General features: G+C 33.0%; 1 protein-coding gene across 1 annotated transcript in view; it reads left to right on the plus strand.

Moving 5' to 3' along the window:
• The window catches only part of LRP1B (LDL receptor related protein 1B), a 1,793,989-nt gene that overhangs the window by 1,231,081 nt on the left and 540,720 nt on the right, over positions 1-22,188 (plus strand). The gene's annotated exons all lie outside the window — the stretch shown is intronic.

Consider the following 22,188-nt stretch of genomic DNA (forward strand, 5'->3'; position numbering starts at 1 on the left):
TTTATGATTATTTTCTGTGTTCTACTGCAGTGCTCTAAAGTGTGAGGGCCTTGTGTTTTTGTCACAATAACAAATCTGTCTTATCTCTGCTAATAAAGGATAGCTTGATACACTCAGATAATCGGAGAGACAAGGCCACAGGGTTCATTGACCAATGATGGAAATTATTCTCCCACAAATAATTGTTTTTCAATACAAGCATACCTCAGAGACATTGCAGGTTCTGTTCCAGACCACTGCAATAAAGTGAATATTGCAATACAGAGTCATACTAATTTTTCGGTTCCTCAGTGTGTATAAAAGTTATGTTTATACTATACTGTAGTTTGTTAAGTGTTTAATAGCATTATGGCTGAAACAACAATTGCATGCCATAATTAAAGAATGCTTTGTTGCTAAAAATCTGTCATCTGTAACTGTCATTCAACAGTCATAATCTTTTTGCTGGTGGAGGATCTCACCTCGATGTTGGTAGCTGCTGGCTGATAAGGTTGCTGAAGGTTAGGGTGACTGTGGCAATTTTGTAAAATGAGACTACAATGAATTTTGCCACATCAATTGACTCTTCCTGTCACAAGTGATATCTCTGTAGTATGTGATGCTGTTTGATAGCACTCCACCCACATTAGAGCTTTATTCAAAATTGGAGTCAATCCTCTCAAACCCTGCCACTGCTTTATCAACAATATTTATATAATATTCCAAGTCCTCTGTTATCATTTCGACAGTCTTCACAGCATCTTCATCACTAGCAATAGATTCAGCGATAAGGCTGTTTCACTTTCTTATCATTTGTATGTTCACTAAAGGAGTAGCACTTCAAATTTTCTGCAAGAAGATTTCCTTTTCATTCTCAACTTGGCTAACTGTTTGGTGCAAGATGTGGCACTTTTGGATGTCTTGGCTTTTAACATCTCTTTGTGACTAAGCTTAGTCATTTCTAGCTTTTGATTTAAAGTTGAAGATGTTTGACTCTTCCTTTCACTTGAAAACTTTGAGGCCATTGTAGCATTATTAAGTGGCTTAATTTCAATAATGTTGTGTCTCAGGGAACAGGGAGGCCTGAGGAGAGGGAGAGAGACGGGGAAAGGGCCTGTGAGTGGAGCTGTCAGAACACATGCAACATTTATCGATTAAGTTCAGTCTTACACGGACACATTTCCTAATTTCTCAAAACAATTATACCATAAGAAATAAATAATAGTGAAAAAGTTTGAAATATTTTGAGAATTACTGAAATGTGATGCAGAAACATGAAGTGAGCAAATGCTGTTTGAAAAAATGAATTTGATAGACTTGTTAGATTCAGGGTGCCACAAACCTTCAATTTGTAAAAACATAGTTATCTGTGAAGTGCAATAAAGCAAAGCAGAATAAAATGGGGTATGCCTGTATTTCGGAAGGGGAATTTTACTGAATTGAGCCACTTTTTATTCCTTTCCTTCAATCTTCTGGAAAACAAAGTACCAGGCAAGTAAGACAATTAGAAAGCAAAGAGGGAGGTATGACTTTCCATAGAACAAATAATCAACTTTTACTGTATTGTTATTAGAAGCTGATTTTTCAATTGCGTATTTTAATTTTAAAAGATAGTTTGAGCTTAAAAAGATGTTAGAGTAGATATCATAAGGAAACATGGCTTGGTGAGGATTGCTGAATCTTTATTTCGTGAATGGCTGGCTCTGCGATGAAGTTCATGATCAGTCACAGCATAAGGATTAGATATTCCACACAGAATCTGAGTAGTTATATTTGGTTACAGGGAATCAGGAAACTGATTTCATATTTACAATTCCGTATATCATGAGGTATTCAAGATACATTATAAAAAGTTATACTGTTCATGAAAAGTCAATTTGAATATATTTTGACAGTTTATATAGGTAATGAATTAGGTCTTTTAATTCAATATCCTACAGTCTTTCAGCTTTTTCACCATTTCCCAGATTTAATGTGAGTTTTGTGGTATTATTTTTGTTAATGACTGTTTATGAGTATATGAAATTTATAAAACAATAGTCATTAATTGAGAAAGATTTGAAAATTCATTTTCTAGACAAAAACTATGTTTTTATCTTCTTTGATTCCAATTAGGTTAAAAATATATGATTAAAGTAAATGAGGTTGAGATATTGCAAATTATTATTTAAAACAGGATGAGTCCAGGATATAAGAAAAAAATTAAATTAAATTTAGTTTAACATGCATTTAGAATCTTTTATTTGTAGACATACTATGCCTGACTTTGAAATATTAATATAAATGTGGACAATAGTCTCACAAAAACATACATTTCTGTGAGGGAGAGAAAAAAGGAGATTGTTTCAACCAATCACTAAGTGCTAAGTTTGTCTCTATTTCACTTTCTATAGCTGAGAAATACAGATATTAAGTATATTTGCCTATATCACAAACTTGTGAGAATCGCAAAAAAAACTTGTTCGACCTCATATACATTACCTTGCGATTCTCACAATAGTGATTTGGGGATTGTTGCGGCTTACCTAACTAAACACTTTCAAAATTTAAACTTTATTTTCGTTCAAGTGATTTAAAATATATACAAATACACATAAAATAAACTTTTCTTGTTAATTTGGCAAGGTTGAGTATTACGAAATAATCTTTTTGTTTGTTTGTTTTCTTATATTGCCTTATAAGACAATTGTAAATAAATCCCTGCTCTAAAATAACCTACTTGTAAGGAACAAGCCTTTAAAGCTATCTATACAGACATATCTACTGAACACACACAATGAGAAGAATGGAAAGACAATGCTCTACAAACAACACATGAATTGTCCAAAGGATAGAAAGAAAATTGAAAAAAAAATAAACACAAATTTTTTTTACAAGTTTAAATTCCTCATCTGAATAAAAACTATTTAAAACAACAAACAAAAAATAAAACACTACTAATAAGAAACAATTAGAAAAAAAATGGTGAAAGTGATAGAAGGAAGATAGAAAATTAGGAATAACACTGCAGGAAAACAAAGCCACTAAGAAACCTGAATCAGTATCATGTTAGACACCTGACAATGCCCAACTTGGTAAAATTAGAGAATGTTTTGAGGATTGAATTAAGTGATATGAAACTCCGTCTTTGATGTCTGTATAAAACACAATTTTTTCAAAAATGCATTTATACAAGGTCAGACAATGAAGTTCGTGAACTCATCCTAGAAAAAGTGCTACATGCCTCATTGCTGAATATCACTACAGACACTTCGAAGTACTCCCCTTGGGAAGCTATGCACCAACACCAGCCCCCAGTCCACCCTTCAGAGCAATTTTGGAACTTTTTTCTGGAATGGCCATCAGAGCTGTCATCCTATTACCCTTGATATCCTGAATCTTGTCAAAATGTCTTCCTTTCAATAGTTCCTTTATCTTCTGGTAAAGAAAGAAGTCATTGGGGACCACATCACGTGAGTAGTAGGGAGGGTCTTCCAATACAGTTATTTGTTTACTGGCTAAAAACTCTCTCACAGACAGTGCCGTGTGAGCTGGAGCATTGTGGTAACCCAAGAACCATGAATTGTTGGCGAAAAGTTCAGGCCTAACTTTTTCACACAGCCTTTTCAGCACTTCCAAATAATAAACTTGGTTAACTGTTTGTCCAGTAGGTACAAATTCATAATGAATAATACCTCTGATATCAAAAAAGGTTAGCAACATTGTTGTTACAAGTTTTTTGTTTGTTGTTTTAAATAGTTTTTATTCAGATGAGGAATTTAAACTTGTAAAAAAAAATTTGTGTTTATTTTTTTTCCAATTTTCTTTCTATCCTTTGGACAATTCATGTGTTGTTTGTAGAGCATTGTCTTTCCATTCTTCTCATTGTGTGTGTTCAGGAGATATGTCTGTATAGATAGCTTTAAAGGCTTGTTCCTTACAAGTAGGTTATTTTAGAGCAGGGATTTATTTACAATTGTCTTATAAGGCAATAAGAAAACAAACAAACAAAAAGATTATTTCGTAATACTCAACCTTGCCAAATTAACAAGAAAAGTTTATTTTATGTGTATTTGTATATATTTTAAATCACTTGAACGAAAATAAAGTTTAAATTTTGAAAGTGTTTAGTTAGGTAAGCCGCAACAATCCCCAAATCACTACTCACATTTTGTTTTCAAAACCTGAATTCCAATTTATTTTATGAAATCAACCCAAAGTAGCAAATGACATGACCAATGAACCCAGTAAATTAGAGGAAACTTGTTAAAAATCTGTCATAACATTTTAGGGAACATCATTGACTTTTTAGTGAAAAATAATTGTGTGTGTGTGTGTGTGTGTGTGTACTAAAAATAATTGTCTCATAGAAAAACATAAGGCTTTAGAAAGGTTTATTTCTGCTAACATGATTGCTAACATGATCCCGGCATAAGTAGGAAGTTAATACTAAACTCACAGAACTCAATGCTATGAACCCAGGCTCAAAAAATGGAGCAGTAGTTCCTATGAGAAAATAAATAAATAAATAAATAAGTCAGTTTGTTCCAGATAAAATATAAGAGAGAAACTTTGGGTGAAATCATAATGCCTATATTGTGTTAGCACTGTGAATCAGATATAGCATTAGTGCTGCATGGGAACAAAATCTTGGGTTAATTTTAATAATTTTGCCAAGTGAATGACTATAGATGTGTACCACTTGTCACCATAATTTGATTAATCCTGAAAGATAAAAATAAATATAATAAAACCTATGAATGACTCTACTATCAATATATTAACTGGATATGTCAAAATACATTTAACAGTTTAAGGGGTGAAAATTTGAATGACAACTCCACAGACAAGCAAGGAGGCAACATCTACTTTATAAGGTTTCCTAGCTTAGCTCTGAACTTGCCCTTTTGTTCCGATCCTCCCTTCTTCTTTCAGAAGCTCTCAACAATTTTTCTTTGGGGATGGAATCAAGGGTAATGACCTGCTTCCTGCTGAGGCTGAATATTATAGTCATATAAAAAAGACTATAAAAAAGTAAAACAGAAAAACCTTACTACTATCCAGGGTATTACTGACAAATACAGTTACAAATGTTTAAGGAAAAAGCTGCCTACAGTGATACTGAAATTGCACATTCAGGACACAAATAATTGTGCTATGAATTAACCAGTTATTTAGTAGTGTATGTCAACTCCTCAGAGAGATTACCTAGGTGATGATAATTCACTGAAAGTTGGGGTGTCACTAAAATTTAAGAGTAATTTTCCTAAAACTGAGTCAAACATTTATTTGGAAACTGTTTATACATTTGTAAATCTCAAAGATTGTAAATTGTAACCACTTTGGGTTCCCAGTTATATTATTATTCCCAGTTATATATTACCTGGGATAATATACATAAACTGTAAAGAACTTTGAAATATTAAAATTACATAAAGCAGAAGGGATTTGATAATACCTAGATTAAAATAAAGCAAGTATTTGATGATTCAACCAAGTCCAAGACCCCAAGACCAAGGTTACTGCATCTGAATTTCACAAACTTTTTTCAGGAAGTAGATTTTGATTTCCCTCCCCTAGAATATGGACTGGACCTAGTGACTCACTTCTAATTATCACATCAAGCAGATGTGATAATATATGACTTTGGAGATGAGCCCATAAAAAGCATGAGCCTTCCTCCTTCTCCTGTCTCTTGGACTACTCATCTGGGTAAAGCCAGCTAAAATATTATGAGGTCACCCAAGCATCCCAAAGGAGAAGTCCAGGTAGCAAGGGACTGATACCTTCAGCTATCATCCCTGTGAGTGTGTGATCTCAAAAGCAAAACCTGCAGCTCTAGTTAGGATTTCACGTGACTTCATCCCAAGCCAACCATTTGCAGCAACATCCGAGAGGCTCCAAAGCAGAATGACCTGCATAGCTTCCCCCAAATCTCTGACTTCCAGAAACTATGTGAGACAATAAATGTTTATTGTTTTAAGAGGCTAAGTTTTCGGGGTAATTTGTCACATAGTAATAGATAAATAGTTCCTATGTAATCTCATTCACAGAGTACTCATTCATTTGTGAAGAGATATAAAAATGCAAATACTTATTTAATCAGGCAGGTTATGAAAGGTAAAGTGTGTCAGGTATAATAAAAACCAGTAGCTTCCAAATGATTGTACGTAACAACTGAGTCTAGGCTTCAGTTTCTAGACTCTCTTGGGAGTGGCAGGAACTGCGATACCACTGGAGAGAGCTCTTGTCCCATCAGAAGTTGAATGCTCTCAGCACCACTTATTTTTGTCAGAAGGAATATTAACCAGTCGTACCAGATCTTTCATTTCCGTCGTACCAGATTCTTTCTTTTTCACAAGAGAAGCAAGAAACCCAGATTTTTATTTAAAATCTCACAATTTTTAAATATGAGCAAGTAATCATATTAGAAAATATACCATGCAGACTGTAAAATATTTTATAGGCTAACTGTGACGAGGAGCATTATACAAGCTAAGCAAACACAAATAAACAAACGAAGAAAACAATCCTCTGTGTGCTTTATCCAGCACAGAGGATACCAGTTAGTTGCCACCTATGGTTTGATCACCATTTATCCTGGCAACGTTGAATTATTGAAAGAATATTGTGGAGGTAGAGAAGCTAACGCCTAGCTATACCATTAGAGGGATTTGATTAAAAAAACAATAATAATCACGTGGCAGAGCTGGCATGCCTTGCAGAGGAGATAGGGTCTTTCTCCCAGAGGACAGGGCATAAAATTCCCCACCAAAATGTTCTGGTTCTAATTGACCGGGCCTTGTATTCTGCCTGAGGTATATACAGAGAAAGAATGTACAAATGTGAGGTTCAACTATTGACAGAGATGTAGCTTCTACATGTAGAGCTTACACCTTTACAGCAATGAAAACCTCACTCCATTCATTCATTCAACAAATATTTATTAGTACTCACTATATGCCAGTTGCTGCTATGCATGGTGGTGACATCATTAAGCTTTCAGAGAAGCAAGGGAAACAAACAATAAGGGAGATAAATTAAAAATATATGGAGTGATAACTGCTAAGGTCAGAAAAAAAGGCAACACAGTGAAAAAAGATAAGGGAGTACATGAAGCAGGGATATAGGGTAGAAATGAAATTTTAGATTTTAAATTGAGTGGCCAAGGAGAGTCTTACTAAGATAGTGACTTCTGAATGAAAAACTGAAGTCCAGTGATGGAGGGAAGAATAAAGAAATGCCATATGAACAAACAAGAACTGCATTAGTTGTTCATTTATTTTTCAGTTTTTATGTTATGTTTTTAAATGCTTTGTTTTCAAAAAATACACACACACACACACACACACACACACACATTGAATTCTTCCTAATTAAAAAAAAAAGTGACCTTGTCAATTGTTTTTTTTTCCTAACTGTAAGAGCTAACAAAAATATAGTTTCTGCTTTCAAATAGAATAGGTAATAGAATATCATGAAATCATGATACTCTAAAACATTTTCATACACACACACACACGTGTGTGTGTGTGTGTGTGTGTGTATGTATTTATATCAAAATAAATATTTTCAAGTGATTCTGTTAATTTACCTAGTCAGGCATCTTTTAAGTTCCAATACAGTATTGTCTGTGTTTTACCTTTTCTCTAGTAAGTCAAGGAATTAAGTTCATTTTATCAAAACTGACTATGCATTGTATACAATGACTGTTTGATGAAGAATCTTAACACCTTTTGCTAAGGACAGAATGTTTGTGTTCTCCCAAATCATATGCTGAAACCCTAATATGATGGTTTTTGAAGGTGAGGCCTTAGGAGGTAATTAGATCATGACTATAGAACCCCCATGGATTAATGTCCTTCTAACTTGCTGGATGACACCAGCAAGTTAGGCTCTCTCTCTGCCATATAAGGATATAACAAGAAAGTGCTGGCATCCTAATCTTGGACTTCCAGTCTCCAGAACTGTGTGAAATAACTTTCTGTTGTTTAAGCCACCCAATCTATGGTATCCCTGTCACAGCAGCCCACACTAAGATATCTTTCCAGTTACTAGATGTAAACTGACTAGACTGTAACTTTGAACATCGAATTCTTCCTAATTAAAAAAAAAAAAGTAACCTTGTCAGTTTTTTGTATCTTTTTCCTAATTGTAAGACCTAACAAAAATATAGTTTCTGCTTTCCAACAGAATAGGTAATAGCTCAAAAATACGTCCACTACCTATTCTTCTTAGATATTTTTTTCAATATTTAACAATTCTTTTTAAGGGACTATTATTTCATAACTATGCTTCAGTTCATGAAATAATGATACTCTAAAACATTTTCTTACATGATTTTTAGGTGGTTTGTGCTATAAAATAGTGTGTGGGTAGCTATGTTACGTTTAACTATCGATTGCTTAGTTTTCAATTATAGTTATTTTGTTTGTTTTTATTCATCTTTTCCTCATAACTTTGGTATTTTCCTGATCATTAATACCTGCAGGAGACAGTGAGATAAACACAAGATAATCAAGTTGCCATTCAATTTTAAGTGTCTTTGTGAGAAGGAGGAGGTTAAAACTATTGACTAAAATTAGAGCTTGTGGGTTATTTATGTGTTATATTTAACACACTGTTTCTTTTCACTGTCAGCAGCTGCCGGTTGAGAGCAGATTGCATATATTGTGTTCATATTGAAGAGCGAGTTAGAAAAATCAATTTATGGAGCTGAGAGAAAATCTACAAATAAAACAAATATACTGGCAGAAATAGGTTTATTGGTAGTTGGAGAAAATTAAGATGGAATTCAGGAACTAGCAGGATGATGACTTATCTGTATTTTGTACTGGGGCAGGAAAGACCGGGGGCAACTGGACTGTAGATTTAAAATAGAAGTAAGGATATGGGGATCATTCAAGCAACCTTGAAGAAGTCTGTATGACTATATAGAAAATGTTTGGCATTTAAGGATTTAGTGATCATCTTATTTAATCACAGGTGGTCATGGTATAGTCCTTTAAAATGTGTCATGCAGTAACTTGTCAAGTTTTGCTAGAGCAGGAGTTTGTGTCCTGGGAAGTACAAGGGTTTTGAGTTTGAATTTAAACCTCTACACTACACTTACACCTTATGAGCTATTTATTCATTGTTTTCTGCTAATCCACTGCATACACAGTTACTCTCATTGAAATTCAATTGTGCATCTACTTTTTTATTGTTGTTTTATGGTACTATATGATCTTTGGAAATTATATTTTTCATATTTGTAGATAGGTGTTCCAAAGTTAACATGACATGTTATTCTTGAATGTCAATGGATACGTACACACACACACACAGACACACACATGTGTGTGTATATGTATGTGTATATATGTATACACACATGTACACACACAACTAGTTCTGACAATTACATTCTCAAACTCATCCTAGAAAAAGTGCTCCATACCTCATTGCTGAATCACTACAGTCATCTTCCAAGTACTCCCCTTGGGAAACTATGCAGATGCCAGTGCCTAGTCCATCCTTGAAAGCAATTTTGGAACTCTTTCTAGAATGGCCATCAGAGCTGTCGTCATATTACCCTAGATGTCCTGAATGTCATCAAAAAGTCTGCCTTTCAATATTTCCTTTTTTCTTTGGGTAAAGAAAGAAGTCACTGGGGGCCAGATCAGGTGAGTAGGGAGGGTGTTCCAGTACAGTTATTTGTTTACTGGCTAACAGCTCCCTCAAGGACAGTGCTGTCTGAGCTGATGCATTGTCATGATGCAAGAGCCATGAATTATTGGCAAAAAGTTCAGGTTGTCTAACTTTTTCACACAGCCTTTTCAGCACTTCCAAACAGTAAACTTGATTAACTGTTTCTCCGGTTGGTATAAATTCACAATGAATAATCCTATGATATCAAAAAGAGTTAGCAACATCGTTGTAACAAGTTGGCAAACTTAATTGTCAGACCTGGTAGATTCCTGCTATCCACTAACCAACTGTGGATCTGGGAGAATTACTGAACTCTAGCCCTTAATATTCTATTTTTCAAAAATATGAGCCTTGACCATATGAGTTACAATGTCCTAAAAACCTTTCAAGATTTTATCACTAATGGGTTGATCCAAGGGTGTAGGAAATAGTTTAAAATAACCGTTATCTAAGTTGACGCAACAAAGGAGAAACAAAAAGTATGAATAAAAATAAAGTTCACTTGTGAAATTATGCTAATCAGAATTCACAATAATATGTTTTAGAAGTTAGGCAAAATTATTCAATTTTGACTTTTAGTTGAGAATTTGGTGGATGTTTACAAATAGATTTGCTTAAATACTTGTCTTAAGAATAAGTTGGTACTTTTGGTAAATATCGAAGTAGCTATCTCCAACATCCATGCAATCAGAATGACTTGCAAAATTTGGCTAACTTCTTTTAAAAATAAAAGAAACTTTGAGTCATAGGTAAAGGCAAAAATATTCTTTAATTATGCACTTTCTATGAATGATTAAGCACTCTCAGTTGAAATTTTCTGTGTTACTAATTGTAGTTTAAATATGCTATTGATCTGTTTCAAGTGGCCATTTTCCAGAATAGGCTTAATATGTAAATGTTAGAAGGTTATTGAATTTTGGCGACTATTAGAATCCATCGTGGAGGAAAAAAAGACATGCTCTTTGTGCATTTTTTGTCTCCTATCATTGACAAACTCAGCCCTAGAATGAACAAAAAGTTGGCTTCTTTTGATTTGGTTATGCACATATTTGTTTTAAATCATTGTTAATAGGATTATTGTTTACCTTTTAGAACACCCTTGAAAAGCTTTAACAAAGGTAAACCGTAAGGACATTTGTTCATTACTTTTCATAGGCTCATTTCACAAATTTGAAATCATAATAGCTGCTATGGAGATTTCCAGTGTATGGATAATTTGCCATGGGAAAGCCAGAACTGTCAGGCTAAAATGCTTCCAGAACCATCAGAAATGCAGAGGAGGCAATATTAATTGCTTAAGAATGAATATAGTGTTAATATTTTTGGGCATTAAATGTTCCTAATGTTACCACTAGAGTTTCTACAACAAAGCACTTATAATTGTCTAGTCTCTCTGCTGACTGAAAGAAACTCGAACGGCAAAAAATTATTGTTTATCTCTAGTAACACTTAAGCTCTCTCAACTAATTTCTCAATGATATACTTTTCTTCATTTGTGTATGTATTCTTTACAGCAAAATATGATTTCATGACTGAAGTTAGGATTTATTAAAAAAATAAAAACATCTAAAACTTAACTTGTATACTTGTTATGGATCCTCAGATATATAATATACTTATCAATAATGATACAGATTTGAAAAATATGTGTGCAATAAGCAACCCGGTATAACTGACATGCAGAAATCATAAAAGCCCTCTTCTTCTACTTCCTAAGATAAATTATTATGACAAGTTGTCATGGCATCTATGAAACATTATGAATGATAACAAGTGACAGGGTATGAGCCTCCTGCATTTAGTCTTGTTAAGATTCTTAGAGCACTTGCAGATTTACTCTGCAATCTAGTCTGAAAGGATCCTATATGCTTGTTTTATGACAGGCAGAGAGCCTGACAACTTAGAAGTTCTTAACTTCAGCAGTCCACCTTAAGGAAACAGTTCCTCTGTTTTGTACAATGCAAGTCTACTTTACATGTTATTATTACCATCGACTCAAAGAGTCTGCTTGCCTGCATGCATCCAGGCCAAAATCAATAAATAAATAGAAATAAAAAAGACACAAACAGTACCTTGCAGCAAAGAAAGTAAAGGTTTATTTAAGGGTTGACACCAAGCCCAGAGACACAGGTAAGCCAATGCTCTCAAACACCTGACTTTCCAACGGTGTCTAGTAGCTAGGTTATATAAAGGAAGAATCATTAGTCTTGGTTACTATGGGAGTTGGGGTTGTGGGCTCTGCAGATTGGTCGGGCCTAAGGCAGGGAGCAGTGGATCATGGCTTCCCATCCTGGTGTCAGTCACGGCATGGTTCTGTTGGGCTTCCAGGGGATAAGGTCCATTGATTCTTTCTGCTTTCATGAGTCTGGAGCTGGAACATAACTGATGCCAAGATATTATCTTTGACTAAAACTTTAGTCCAGTTTGCGATTTGGTTATTGTATCTTGGTCATGGTTGATAGAACTGAAGATTTATTATTAAGTGAGTCTGATGCTGACCAGTACCTAATGTCCTAAGGGCTTAATGATGAAAAGGAGTGGACAAAGGTATGTGTACAGGCAGGAGGATCTGGGGGAAAGAATGCAAAGGAGTTGCAGATCTACCAGGCTGAACAAAGCTGGCTTGGATTAAAATAGAATGCATGCTAAAGACATGAAGTTCATGTGCAGTTATATTGTCAAGTGTAGGTTTTTTGTTGTTAAATCAAAGCTTACTAAATATTTATCTTCTTTGATTGTAAAAAGAGCCTGAAACTGAGTTTCAGTTCTTTGGATTGCCAGTTTTTTCTTTTATATCTGATAGTTCTCCCCTTTGATTTATTGTTGTTTGTTCTGCTTTCCTTTCACCAGTTTAGTTAGATGCTTAACTTTTTTTTTTGTTTGTTTAAGTTTTTTTTTTTTAATTTATTTTTAATTTATTGGGGTGACAATTGTTAGTAAAATTACATAGATTTCAGGTGTGCAATTCTGTATCACATCATCCATAAATCACATTGTGTGTTCACCACCCAGAGTCAGCTCCCCTTCCATCACCATACATTTGATCCTTAACTTTTTTGTATGGACTACTGCAACAGCCCATTACCTTCTTTTCACTCCATAGGTCCGGTCTCCAAACTATCAAGACCTGCTATGTGCTGACCTGCTGTGGCAATCCCTACTTAGCCATGATATTTCAGAGCTGAAATAAGCACTCACAACTTACTCTAAAATACTCATTTTTTTCACCTCCTTTTCATTCATCAAATGTTGTTTGTCACAGCATTCCTAGATTCATCTTATAGAAAATGAAACTTAGGGTCAATATTCGTTAAAACCCAAAGCATTATTAGTCCCACCTTACAGGTAAAGAAACTTAGAGTCAATAAGATCTGTGAAAACCTAGTCCTCTGAGACTCAAGCTCAGAGATCCTGAGTCCAGCTCAGTTTTCACTATTAGGAAAAGCCTTTTCTGTCATAACTCTACTTTTCGTTTGCGCCTCCTCTACCCCTATTTCAGTCAGTCAGGTGCAATACATCCAAGTAACCTGTTCCCCTCTATCTGATTATTCCCACTTATTTCTATTTGTCTTGCTGTTCCTTGTTCCTTGACTGCTTTCCATATTAGGTGAAATACCTAATAAGTGAAATGCCCTAATAGGTGAAATACCACCCTTCAAGGCCTGCTTCAACTTTACCTCAGTGTGATTTGAGATTTTTCCCTCCTCTGAGCTCCATTGTATCTTCATAATATAGTGGAATACATTTTGTTTTCTCTAATGTGTAAATATATCTCACTTCTCCATAATTTGGGATCACATTTTATTCATATATGTGTCATTCATGACATACAGCAAGGTGTTTTACACTGATTACATTTCAATAAGTGATAGTAGAATGTATGGATAAGTAAAAGAATGACCATCTGCATACAAAAATATTTGCCATAGAATTCAAAATATAGTTTCACAGCAGGAATATGTTTATGTAGAATGATCACAGCCATAAATACACTGTAGATGTTAAACACAATCAGCCCTCATATTCCTGGGTTTCGCATCCACAGATTCTGTCAACCGCAGATAAAAAAAAAAAAAAAAAAAAAAAAAAAAAAAAAAAAAAAAAAAAAAAAAACAAAAAAAGAGAGAGAGACAGTTCCAAAAAGCAAAATTTGAATTTGCCACACGCTAAGTGCTATATTAAACCCACACAAATTAAGTGATGTGTAGGCATACCCTTCTCTAGCCTATATGCAAATATAGGTTATATACAAATACTACACCATTTTATATAAGGGACTTGTGCATCAGCTCATTTTAATATCCTTGTGAGCATCCTGGATCCAATCACCACATGGATACCATAGGAGGACTGTGTAATAAACATTAAAATACAATAATTTGAAATATAAGAGTTTGAACTAAAAAGGGAAGAAAATTAATAACGAGATAAATGTGTAAAATATAATCAATTATCTTTGGCATATATTGTATATACATATGTATATAGATATGCAAGAAAAGGAGAGTTATTAGATTATTTTTTTCTCAAAGGCACTAAACAGATTAATGGAAGAAGAAGAAAAATATACCGATAAACACACACAAGTGCAAGAGTTCCAAAACAAAAGACAAAAAAAGCAGTGTTTGGAAATTTTAGGCTCTTAAAGTTTCTTTAATAATTGATTGTCTAAATAAATAAAACGTTCTAATATTTAATTTACAAATCTTAACTTATGCAATTCTCACAACAATCCGCCGAGTGAGGTACTATTAACACTGGTTATTCGAGGTCCCAGTTTAGGGTCAGCTATCCTAAGTTAATTGCTCAGGGTTACATAGTCAATCAGCAGTGTAGCAAGATCTCCAATCCATGATTCATAGACTTTGAAGCTTGTGTTTCTTCTGGAATTTGATCTGCAGATATAGTTACACTGAGATGTATATGTACTGAGATGTACTCGTATATAAGAATATCCTGTGAAGTGGTACTTGTATTTAGAAAAGTCCAGGGGGGAACCTATATGTCTATTATAAAGGACTCACCAAATGAATAATTGAATATTTGTACAGTGAAATACTAGGCAGCTATTCAAAATAAGGCAAATCTATATGTTGAGTTGAACTATTATCCAGAGTATATTTTAATTGATATATCTAGGTTCAAAAAGCCTATACAGACTGTTCTAATTTTTATCATCTATATGCATTTCTTTAAGAAAAAATAGATACATATTTTAAAATCATGTACTTTTATCCATTATGCTATACTGTTTATGTTCATAACTGATATTTAGAGCCCATCTACTCTCTAAATAAATTTATACATATTAGTGCTAACAGATTCAGTAGCCATACAAAGGAGATAGTGTAACTGCATAATTACCGTTGAAAACAGTATGGGTTTTCCAAGGTCAAAGCTGGGTCTCTAACATATTTCTAACTCCAAATTTAGAATTATTTTCACTATGCCAGTGATTCTCAACCCAAGGTCATTTTGTCTACCGGGGAATATTTGGCAATGTCTGAAGACGTTTTAGATTATCACAACTGCTAGAGAGAGTTGCTATTCACATTCTAGTGTGCAAAAATAGGGATACTGGTAAACATCCTAAACAGTCTAGCCTCCTGTAAGAAGGATCTGTTATTATATGGCATAAAATATTCCTAGTGCCAAGGTTGAGAAACATGCTCTATACCAAAAAGATCCCTCTTGGACCTCAGAGACCAGTCACCTGTATGAAGCCTGATATTGTGACTGTAGACCTATTATCACAGAATTTTGGTTAAACTAGAAATCCTTTAAAAATAAATAAGAGTGAATACCTGTTGCTTATGGGTAGGAAATTGTCTTGGAAAGGAACATAGGGTGGCAGAGAAGGGAGAGAAGATATGTTTTTTTTTTTTTTTAATGTTTATTTTCTTTCTTTTAAATGTAACAATTAAAAAGAGTCAGGATTGGCTTCTCTTATATTCTCTTATATAAGTATATATTTATACTTATATACTATGTCTTATAATATAGATTGTACACTTATCTGTGCCAGTTTTGATTCATTGACTTATTCAACCATTTATCAAGTGAGTATTATGAGGCAGGCACTATCTAGGTGTTAGGAATACCGTGGGGCATAACGCAGGTAACAATTACCTATCATGAAGGTACTGATATTTCTGGGGTTGGGGTGGCAGGTATCCGGGAACAGTATATAAGCAAATAAGTAAAATAAAGTTTGTTAGATGGTGAAAAGCACTAATTGAGAAAATTCAACCAGGGCATACCAATAGGGAGTGCAGAGTTGGGCTGGGAGGAAGGAGTGAGAAAAATTACAATATTAAGTATAAAGGTCATGGTGATTGTCACTTAGAAACGACAGATGAGGAAAAATTTGAAGTAAAGGAGTGAGTCATTCCTATATCTGGAGTAAGAACATATAAGGAAGAAAGAAGAGGAAATGCAAAGTGATTGACCATATTTTTCAACTCCTTTGCTTTTAGAAGGAGAGCCTGAATTTTTGTTTTTTTTTCTTTTAATGCTGTGGACATCCCTCTTACTTTGCCCCTTCATAGAACTATTACTATACGTAAAATATACCTGATGTTTCATGTGGTTTTACTGCTGCCATTAAAGTAATCTACTAACATAGAATATATACTTAATTCATGCATGTGAGCTACAAGTAGTAATGTGCAATAGCTTTACTTCTCTAAAGGAAAAATTTTAGCTTTCATGTGTATGAAATTCCTAATGATGATGAGATTAGTTTTGCCCCATGTGTTTTACTGTATTTCCAATGTATTATATACAATGTCACTATTAATGATTATGCATTTTAATAAGAAGGAAGATAAATTTCTAGTAAATGTCATTATTTTAAGCTATTATGTTTAATGTTTATACAAATAATAAACCATAAAATCAGTCATATGAAGAAAATACTAATTATAGTCATTTAGAACAAACTTAACTTTGAAGAACTCCTCATTTGTTGCTTTAATTTCAAATATTCTAAAATGAAAACTTTGAATGAGTTATGTTTATGGAATTGTATTAGGCCAGTTAAAATTATCTATTTTTAGAAAAAAATAACTTATTCTTTTTTTAAAAATGGCCTTTTTTGGGAGAATTATCTCTAGATATCAGAAATATATTTATAAAATATTACTCAGTAGAAAGCATTCATGAAACGTGGAATATAATTTTTGAGAACGGTTCTTTTGATTAAGAGTCTTTAAAACAGATTAGAAAAATAATCTCAGTTCTATCTCAAATGTTAAAAAAATGCTAATTCTATTAGTTATGTGGATGATCATCAGTGTGATTATATTAGATGTTTATATAATTATTATTGTGTTTATACCAGAACTATTTGAGCATGTTTTATTTAAGAAAATACAACTAATGAAAGGCTGAGCAAATAATATATGTAAAAAGATTCAAATGTTTTCTTATTTACTTAAAAATCGTGTTTACAACCACTTTTCAGAAAAAGTTCTAGTGATGTAATTGTTATGTTGCATTTCTATCTGTAATTTGATGTAGATAACCAGTTATTTTAAATGCACTATAATTATGCTGTATATTTTACGTGATTCTGCTTTCAAATCATACTGTTCAAAAAGGGTTAAGTTACTTTGTAGTGTACACTGAGCATTGTCACTTAGTTCAAAGAACTTCAGATAGATCCACCTAAATTTTCTAAGCCATCAGTCTTGTAATTGTCATAACACTATTCATTAAAGTAACAGTAATATATGAAATATGTCCAGGCAATTTGCCCAGCACTAAGTATAGTACATAGTTGTCTTCGCTAAGTACTCAAACCATCATTAATGAAAACTAATAGCCCATCAAAATTTACATTAAAAGTACTATGAGAAATCTCTGAAGGACTATATGTGAAACTATTCCAGCAATTTTTGTAACCTTAAATTGCCGTGTTCCAATATGTTGCTCTCCTTAATGCTAATTACCTAACAGAATGGGTAAATAGTACAGTTCCAAAGTACATCATGGTACTATTTTCCTAACCAGATTATAATTAGTGATCAGAGAATGGTCTCATTAACATAGATGGAATAATTAAATCATCTCAGCTTTACCATACTTAGAAAAAGTAAATAGTGGTTCTTTCCCCTTTGTAACACACTCAAGGTTAACATTTCTGGAATCATTTTCAAGAAAAAAATAATTATATTGTTCATATTTATGGCATTAGGAAAAACACATTTGAAAATGCATAATATTTTGAGTAGAGACATAATTGTTTTATATTGCCTTTGTCTCCCTTTCATTTAAAAGGAAGAAATAGTAAAATGTTTAGAGTAGTAAAAGACATAGTATGTTTTAGATTTACTGTAGATTTTTGATTAATATAATTACAACAGCATTTTAATTAGAGCTTGAGAATGAATCAAGCGACTCAAATAATTAATTGCAGAAAACTGCCCATATGCTATAGGTTTTATCTCATGTTGGACTGTAACAAATAACTTGGAATCATGTCTTGATATAGTGAGTATATTTCCTTTGAACTGAAGTTAAAAAATCAGAGCTGATCCTTTTTAGGTATTGGGCAATTTTGTTCAACCCACAGTTGACTTGGATAGATGGTTTAGGATTTCCTGGGGCCATGTATACCTAGATATAGGTAAACTAAAATAATAATCATCTGTACCTGAGCATAAACATATTGAAATTTCTCTTTTTTCCCTTTTCATAATCAGTATCCACATAATATGATATACTATGAGAATATTAAACATTACATAGTTGAAATGAAGTTCTGTATCAATTTAATTCTAATTGACAGTTTTCCATCTTTCAACTATAACTCTTCAAGGAATATCTTGAATATTATGGGAAAAGAGAAGAGGCTATAAATCATGTGTACCTTTTAAAAATGCTATGCTTTTAGGTTTTTAAATTATAGCTATAATTGTTCTATGTAGCTTTTGATATAGTTGTATCAAAAATGGATAGTACTCAAAAGGCTAGTGATGAGATTATTTTGTGCTGAATGGACTCCTAATGAGATTATGTATGGGAGGAAAAGGATTCAGTTATTTTGGAATAGAGATAAGAGCTTTGCATAAAAGACCTGATGAGGTTTAGAAGGAAGGTAGGTGACCCAGAAACCTTTACAGGAGGACTCTTTAGTTAGTTCAATAGTAAGATACAAAAACACTTGTGGAATGGTAACGACCGCTAAGGTTTCAATTTGGACAAAAAATGTTGGTTTTTTTAGGTGATGTATTTCACTGCCATCATTTTCAATATTGCTTTTAATGGAAGCAAATATACTGAAGACTTCTTAAGTTGGAATATTTCCTATGTTGGCATATTCCTGTATGGATAGTACAATTCATAAGAGCTAAATAGTTATAGAAAGTAGCCATAACATATACTATCAGTAAATTTTCAAAAGTATTTAGCCATATTCTATTATTTGAAAAATTTCCATGCCCCCTTGAAACATGCCTTATTTAATAGCTAATATACCTTCAAATAATTTTCATGCAAATTAAATCAAGGCATTTGTGTATCTTTTTGTTCTCATTATATTGTGCCATTCCTGATTTTTCATAGGGAATTCTGTTTGTGAGAAATCTAGTCAAAGTTGGAGAATTCTTAGTGTACAATGACAAAAATCATATCTCCAAATCATCTTACCACTCTTCTTAAAAGCATTTTTTGTCAATAAGGTGAGCATTTTTCTTTTAATGGCGAATACAACAAGATCTGGATGTATGTTTAGCTTCAGAGATTCATTCCGCATTTAGGAATATTACATCATGATTTATTCCAAACATGCATGTCCTTATCTAGTGGGTTTCCAGGTATGAAAATGAGGGCACAATGTAGTGGTCAGATAAGGACAATCGTGCTAAGTTTCCTTATAAAAGTGCATGCGTCGTTGTTCAATTCATGATTTACATTTAAAATGTGGCATTCATGATTTAGTAAACTATAAAATAAAGGATTATGCTCATTTTACAAGCCACAATTTTATTTTTTTTATTTTCTGATTCAAGAGTTTGCTCCAGCTGGCAGATAGCCCATTTAATTCAATTGAAAGTATTGAGTTACAATGACATACTATTTTGGTAACTGATTATTTAAATGGGTAATTTTTCCCTCTGAAATGTGCTATAATGTGGAGGTTTTACATGCTTTTATTTTCAAATGAATAGATATATCATATTAAAGTATTTGGGAAAGACAGGAACATGGTAAATGGGAGCACCAAAGATTATTTATTTGTGACAGCATTTATTTTTTAACCTTTTCCCCAGTAATATGTTTATATTTACACCCATACATATATTTTGAGTCAGTAAGTTTTACAGTATTAATTACTTGGCAGTGTCAGGAGTTGGATAGTAGCTGCAAAAATGGCATTCATATTTTAATAAGGACAGAACAGTAAATTATCCAAGATGGAGGAGTTATTTAAAGCAATTTTTAAAATATTGGAACTTTATAAATATTCAGTGTGTTTAAACAAGAATGAGATGTTTGTTGATTCTCATACAGTATTAAAAGGAAAAAAATTCTCTAGGAACACACAGTAAACATGCTTTGAATTAACTGAAATTGAAGTTGAAATTATATAATATCAATGCTTATACAGTAAATATTTAAAAATGGGTAAAAACAGTAACATTTAAAGATATCAAGAATTGCAATTTAAAGGTTATTTTTTTTTATTTAGAAAGGTTAAAATTTGTGAATTTTTATTTTTAATTAAAATTTATTGGGGTGACAATTATTAGTAAAGTTGCATAGGTTTCAGCTGTACAATTCTGTAATACACATTGTGTGTTCACCACCCAGAGTCAGTTCTCCTTCCATCCCCTTATATTGGATCCCCTTTACCCTCATCTACCACCCCCTCCCCCCATAGCCTCTGTAACCTCTGAAGTATTGCCTATGTCTATGAGTTTTTGTTTCTTCATTTATTTGTCTTGTTTCTTTGTTGCTTTCAGTTTTATACACTGCATTTCAATGAAATGGAATACTATCCTTCCATAAGAAAAGATGAAATAGTGCCATTTGCGACAACATGGATGGATCTTGAGATTATTATGCTAAGCAAAATACGTCAGACAGAAAAAGTCGAGAACCATATGATTTCACTGACATTTCAAAAAAATTATATATAAACTTCTTTTCACTTTTTATTTGTCATAAACTTTTCTTTCTAGGTCAATAAACATGTCCACAATATCATTTGAATGTTTATATAATATTCTACTGTGTACTTACATGATATTTTATAATATAAACAGCTACATTTTTAAGCTTATTTGTTGGAAATTATATATATATTGTGATGACTATCCGTATAACAAGTTATTTGCAGAGCTTAGGGTACAGTTTTAGATGTAGTATTTCTGGATCAAGTGATTTACGAATTTTTAAGGCTTTTTCATCAATCTTCTTTTACTGTCATAGGTATACTGTCTATTGGAAAACAGCACATTTTTTTTTCCTGCCCCCTCACTTGAAATATCTTGTTGGATACCTAGTTGTCTTTATTTCATTCGGTGTCATTGTTCTCAGATCCACTTTCTAAGCCTGTTTCCCTTTTTTCAGAATCCTTCCAAAAAGTGAAAACCAAGACCTGAATATAATAATAAAAATATATTTGGAATGAAGACATCTGAGATTAATACTTCCTGGGCACTGTTATGTATAGAACTTGGTTACCAGGAACAGAATTTCATACTGGCTAGCTCACATAATGGGAGGAAATATCTATTATTAAAATGCATGTGACTCCAACATGAAACAGGAATCCCAACAAAATCCAAGATTGGAAACCACAGAATGCCTAAGTCATACAGAGAAATCTAGAAGGTCAGCCTCATACAAGGCAGCTCTAGGGACTTCTTCGGTAAAGTTCATGGATAGTTGGCCCTGACTCATGGTTCATTATGGTCCTTATGCTCCATTTCTAAATGAGTAGAAATTATCAAGGAAAAAAAATACTAAAAAATGTAGGCATAGAGTGTGTCTTGGCTTACTTTGCATTGATTTAAAGTAAGTGTAATGAGAGAGCCCAGAGATTGCTAGCCTATCATGACAAAATAACACTATGTTCTATAATATTCACATTACTGTGAATCCAAGTCCCAACCTGCTCACAACATCAGGAGGTCCAATCTTTTCTTAAGGTTATTTGCCTTAGAAATCGTCCTGCTTAGGCCTGCTTATTTTGATTTTATATATCTGTTTATTTTAAAATTTGGAATATATGAATTTAATTACCTTCTAGATCATCCAGATGGAAATAATGTGATAAATGAATGGAAACAAGAATCATTTAGGAGAGAAACACACATTTTTAGACCAGTGTAAGTTTAGACTTTCACCAGATTAGATTACTTGTTAACATTTAAAAGAAAATGTTTTTTACCACAGTAAACAAAACAATGTATTAAAACTCACATTCAGAATTGTCCAAATTGCTTTTTAATGTAAGTGCTTTTATTTTGTTTCACATTTCTTTAACAGTCAAGGTTTCAAAATACTAAATTTTCATTTTAGATCTTGGAT

The sequence above is a fragment of the Rhinolophus ferrumequinum genome, chromosome 8 (assembly GCF_004115265.2).
Source record: "Rhinolophus ferrumequinum isolate MPI-CBG mRhiFer1 chromosome 8, mRhiFer1_v1.p, whole genome shotgun sequence".
Lineage (NCBI taxonomy): Eukaryota > Metazoa > Chordata > Mammalia > Chiroptera > Rhinolophidae > Rhinolophus > Rhinolophus ferrumequinum.